Source organism: Carassius auratus, unplaced genomic scaffold (assembly GCF_003368295.1).
Source record: "Carassius auratus strain Wakin unplaced genomic scaffold, ASM336829v1 scaf_tig00008180, whole genome shotgun sequence".
In the NCBI taxonomy this organism is placed as follows: Eukaryota; Metazoa; Chordata; class Actinopteri; order Cypriniformes; family Cyprinidae; genus Carassius; species Carassius auratus.
The window spans coordinates 38,933-44,932 of NW_020523916.1; the positions used below are offsets into that span (position 1 = coordinate 38,933).

General features: G+C 39.3%; 1 pseudogene; it reads right to left on the reverse strand.

Moving 5' to 3' along the window:
• LOC113071811 (netrin-G2-like) overlaps positions 1–5,646 on the reverse strand; it is a 42,448-nt pseudogene extending 36,802 nt beyond the window's left edge.
• Between the last annotated feature and the right edge of the window lie 354 nt (positions 5,647–6,000).

Sequence of the window (6,000 nt, forward strand, 5' to 3'; positions counted from 1 at the left end):
CAATGTTGAAAAAAGTAGTTATTTCTTCTACACGACTCACCAGAGTGCAGAATCTCTCCGGTGGGTTCCCGCAGGTGACGCCTGGCGGCTCGACGAGGATGCGCATGTATTCCTTCATGGCCTGGGCTTTGGGTTGGCACGCGTAATGCTCCCACACAGCGCCTTCGTCCGTGCTCACGAGAGACTTGCACAAGTCATACTGCCCTCTTGCTCTTGCCAGCACATGCACCAGCAGGTAGAGGAGTCCCACGTGTGCACGCATGGCAGGCGTGTGAATAAAAGGGGATTTCTGAGGGTCCGGAGAAACGGGAAAGGGACCACCGTGGGTTCAGAGGTGGGAAGTGTTAACATGGAACAGCAGCGCCGGTGGTCAGGTTAAAACGTCCCATAACTTCGCCACAGTCATTACTCCAAAAGGAAAAGGTCATAAATACATAAAAAGAAAATGTGCATGAAAGTGTTTTGTTGTTATGAGGTTGACGGCAATTCTTTTAATGCAAGTTTATTTTTTTGTGTATTGACTTCTGTCTTACTACTTTGTGTCTGGACACTGTCCTGATTTGTTGGGTCAAAGGTACTGATTCTTCTACTTGGACCTACATCCATAGCAGCTCCTGGACTGCGTCACTGCAGAGCATATTCATTTCCCGAAGGTCACATGAAGTGGGTTTACTCTTTTCCAAGCTCAGAAATGTCTGCTTGGTTGCATCCTTCACTCTTTAGCAGCTGCTGTCCATGGTCCTGAAAGCAAACACCACACATTTCAGTGTTTAACTTGATGTCAGCCTGTTTTTTTCTAGCGCTGCTTTCTGCTGATGGTCTAATTAGCCAAACCCCCCCTAAACAGACGTTGGATGTCATCCTGTGAACAACCACCAGTCCGGACAGATGGTTGATCTCGCATACAACAGGAGTCTGGAGTGAGGAACATGCATGGTACATGCACACACACACAGAAATTATATAAGACAGGACTTCGAATAAGAGAAGCAAAAGGGATGTGCGACATATCTCATGCACATATTACCATGCAGAGATTGTATGTTAAATATTGCATGGTATAGTTTCCTGAATGAACCACATTTAATTTCCATTGGGAAATGGTTGAGGAATGGTTTCACATGTGCAGATACGCGCATAAAGTACATCCATTTCTAAGGTTGCAAATGCAATGCATGCCTGTAAAAATCAGGTAAAAGTAACCATGTGCAAAAATAGACTGACTCAATCCGTCTACATAACAACATTTTTAAATCAGATCAGGTATTTTTAGATCAGAAAATATATTTGTATGTCATTTTACAGCAGGGCTGGACTGGGACAAAAAATCAGCCCTGGACTTCATCCAGACCAGCCCACCATGCATGTAAACATGCGCGCACACACACACACATGCACACACGCACACACGCACACTACATGTCTATACATACATTAATCTGGATGTAAAATTACTGATTAGAATGTATTACTATCAAAACCAAGAAAAAACGATTAAAATAATAAACAAAGAAAATGTAAATTATTTTATCAGGCTTTATTTTAAATATCTAAAGGTCTTAATTTATGTGCTTCTTATTATTCTAATAGAAATATTAATGCTTAGGGTACACATTTTCTGCTGTAACTATATTTCATGTGCTGCAACATAACACTTTTTTTATATTAATTCACGCAAATTACCTCTGACATGTTGGCTGCTTATAGTAGGCTAGTATTAAGACCACTGATCTACAGTAAACATGATTTATAAAGACCACTGATCTACAATAAAATAAAAGAGTAATTAAGACAAAGAACGTTGTGTAGTGATTTATTTTACATTTTTAATAACATAATCAAAGGCCTTTAAAAAAGCCACAGCATAAATGGCTGCCCACTTCTCCGGGTGTGTGTTCACAGTGTGTGTGTGTGTGTGTGTGTGCTCACTGCTCTGTGTGTGTGCACTTCGGATGGGTTAAATGCAGAGCACAAATTCTGAGTATGTGTCACCATACTTGACTGAATGTCACGTCACTTTATTCAAATGCAGAGCTCAATGCTAGGGTTCAGAACTTTTCTTGCCCTGCCAAAAATAAAAAGATAAAAATAAAATTGCTATTGTTTTCTTTGTAAATAAGCTGCAATCTCATTTCACAATTGTAATTTCAATACCACAATAAACACTAACTATTAAGTTCAAACATTAATGAAGACAAGTGAACAGTCAGTAATAAAAATGTTAAAAAATTATCATAAATAGCACCGTTTTCAGGTACAGATATTGCATAATCAAATGTAAAATACTTTAGGTGAAAATATAATAAATATGTACTGTAGTGCACATATTTAGCAAAATACTCCTTTCTTATGGCTATTTTTCAATCTCAACTAACCTGCTATGGTCTTTAAATGGCTTTCTTGAGGTAAATGTAACATTCTGTGAAATAATTGTTCTCCTGCTGTTTTGACTGATAACTGATCGATATTATTTCTGAGGCATATATACATTTCTGTAAGATGTACTGTATCTTTAAACCAGTGATGGGAATAACGGCGTTATAAATAACGGCGTTACTAACGGCATTACTTTTTCCAGTAACGAGTAATCTAATTGATTACTCTTCTCATCTTAATAACGCCGTTACCGTTACTGCCAAAAAATGCGGCGCGTTACTATAACTGATGAAGCTGTTTTTTTTTTTTCATCTGACCAACTAGATCTCTGAGCGAGAGGCAAATACTTTTTTTTACTGTTCTTCCTTGGTTAGTGGGCAGAGCACGAGACAAGCGCATAAATGCTGACGATTGGCTGAGGTAGAGTAAAATTTCATTGTAAGCCAATCAGAGGTAGAGTTGGGCGGGTTTTCGAAAGCACGCATAGTAGTGATGGGATTTCGACTCTTTTGACTCAGCTCACTGAAAAGAGCCGGCTCTTTGGCTCACAAACGGCTCTTTAAATGACTTTGACTATAATATTTCAATTTTTATTACATAATTATTTAATTTCTATAGGCTAAATTTGAAAAAAATAGAGTTGGCTCTTCAGATATGCGAGCCAGCACCCGAAGTTCAACTAAAAAAGCCGGCTCTTAGAGTCGGCTCATTCGCGAATCGCGAACGACTCATCAAAAGCTCATTCGCGAACGAGTCGATCCATCATCACTAACGCTCATTCGCGAACGACCCATCATCGGACAGGACAGGACACACAACGAACAACACAAGCCAGTCAGTCAACGAGAGACAGGTATGGCGACGAGCCCAAATAATCCAAAAGTAGCCTTCTCTAAATGGAAGTATATACATTACTTTTTCCTTCAAGAAATTAAAGAAACAATAAAAGGAAATATCAAAAGTTCCCAAAAATCTATCGTGTTATTTGCATTGATCCACTATATAAACATAATATCTACATACATGCCATTTGATTGGAGGCTAGTCTCACTTTGTCCCACAGCAACTTTTTTTTTTTTAGATGTGTGTACAATGTTTCATGTTTCTGTTAATAATGTATTGTATTAAGTGTCCATTTCATTATAATATTCAGATTTATCATAAATAATTGAACATGCACATGTATTTTAAGTTCCTTTAAAGAGGGGTAGAGGTGGGGTCACGTTTGAGCATTTAAAATTTAATTTTACTTGAAAGTAACGCAATAGTTACTTTCTTAAGTAACTAGTTACTTTAAAAATTTGTAACTGAGTTACTAATTTAGTTACTTTTTGGAAGAAGTAACTAGTAACTGTAACTAATTACTTTTTAAAAGTAACTTGCCCAACACTGCTTTAAAACAGAAAGTAACAGATGATCGGTTTACTTGAACTGAGGCGCTAAAGCGATCTGTCACGTCACATTTTCTGACGCCAAAACGGTATTGTCTGAATTTCTTAATAAAATAGAACTTGAGAGCTGAGAATTTTAAATGCAATTTATATAGATCAGTGAGTGGTGGCATATTACAGCTGGAATATCCTAACTTTTTGAAACAAAACAATGCAGTAGCCTCCGTGTATCATTACATTTCTGTCTCACCTCAGCTGTCAAGTCCGCCCTGAGGACGTCTTCACGTCTCGCAGCTCGCATCAGCATCATGCGCAAGCGTCGTTTTATCTGTTCTTTATACTGCTTTTTGTAATGTTTTAAATAAATTATTGTGACTAACGTCACAAAAAAGCATCTTGCGGCTTCATGAGAGAGACACGTAAGGCCGGAATTGGACTGTACAAAAATATAGGCTACTTACGAATATATTTGCGATTAATAATGATTTAAAAACAAAATAAATAACGCACCGGCCCAACCAGACCGCGGCCCACCGGGAATCTCCCGGTAGTCCCGATGGCCAGTACATGCCTGTTTTACAGTAGCCTAAACAAAGCATATTTTCAAGTCTTTACTGCATACACTTCTACTGTAAGATCGTTTAATGTTTTGCAAATAAAATGTGTGAACTGTCTTCAATAGCCTATAATTTATTGGGAAATGGGTGTTTTAAGAATTCCCTGCACAATGCATAACATTTAGGTTTCATTTAAAAAGTTTTTGTTATCTTCCATAAACATTTAATGTTGAGTGGACATTAGTGCTTTAGATGTATCTTACTGTATTTCTTCGGCTTTGAGAGGCCAGTTATGACGAACTTTAAATTATTTAGTAGTTAGCAGGTTGGTAAATGTAACATTATATGAGGTAATGCAGTTTCAAACTATAATATTTTAATATCGTCAACATGGCAACATCAACTATCAGTTTTAACGTCAAATTTAACTAAATTTACTAGTTTACTTAACGTCTAAATAGCATTCCCGATATGATTAACTGTTTAACACCAATCTGGTAATGTCGAAGGTTAATAGAGAATATAAAAGTAATTAAAATGGTTTAATATTACATTTTCGTTCTGCCTGACGTAAAAACGTACAAGTTCCACTCGCTGACATAACATCATACTCCTCCGTACTGTACTGTAAAACATCTGAAACAAGCATCGATGCTCCTCAAACACACCCTGAAGGTAATCCAACATCCGTACTCTCACAAAAACCGTGGATAAAGTTGAAAACTGTGGTAGTTTAGCGTCAGAAAACAGTTTGAAATCGGTCTTCTCTCTGCAGAGCGAACGGAAACGCACGGGGTGTGTCGCACGCGCGTCCCGCCACTGAAGATGAGGAACTGCGATAAAACAACGCTCTCGCGTTTAACGGTAAGAGGGCTGATTTCGCCTTTGAACTCGAGCAGAAACTACTTTTTGGCGTTTCAAACATGAATCAAAAGTGAGACGCCTTGACAGGCTCGTTTCATCCGGGTCGCTGAAGTAGTTGAGAAGGACTCACCGCGCGCTCGACTTGGGTCCGTGTGGAAACGACATCGCCTCCCGCAGCGAGGATGCGGTTCTTCCGTGTTTGTTTTTTATCTTTATATCTCTCTTTTTAATGCACACTCCGTCGGTTTGTCAGGGGAGGACGGTGCCCTACTTCTCCAGGAGATGCTGGGTGCAGGGTGCGTGTGTATGTGTGAAGTATCCAAAAGTGAGAATATGGACTTGTAGTGCGCGTGCTGTCTACTTTACTGGATCAGATTTGCCCTGTGTGTTCAAGGGCAGAAAGCTTCATGGCAAATCTCCCTCCCCTCTCTCTCCCTCTCCCTCCCTCTCTCTCTAATCCATTTAACCATCACTCTCAATCACTATCTGCAGGTTTGAGTCAGGCTGGCCCGGCTTCTTGCTCTTGGCGGGATGTAACTGAAGCATCCCACTCTTGAAGCACTTGGGAATCCACATTTTCATGCTCTCCAGACCTCCCTGATCGGGGAAGCCTCTGTCGTGTGGCTTTCTTCCTCTTTTATTGAATGGGTTCTCTCAGTTTCCTCGGACTTTCATTCAGAAATGCTGATAGAGCAACTCTCAGCAATATTTGCTGTTCAGTGCTCAGGGTTGGTAGGTAATAGCAATAACTTCAGACCAAAAAAAGTACTGATCACTTTTACAGTCTGAGAGTTTGAATTAACATTTTCAGT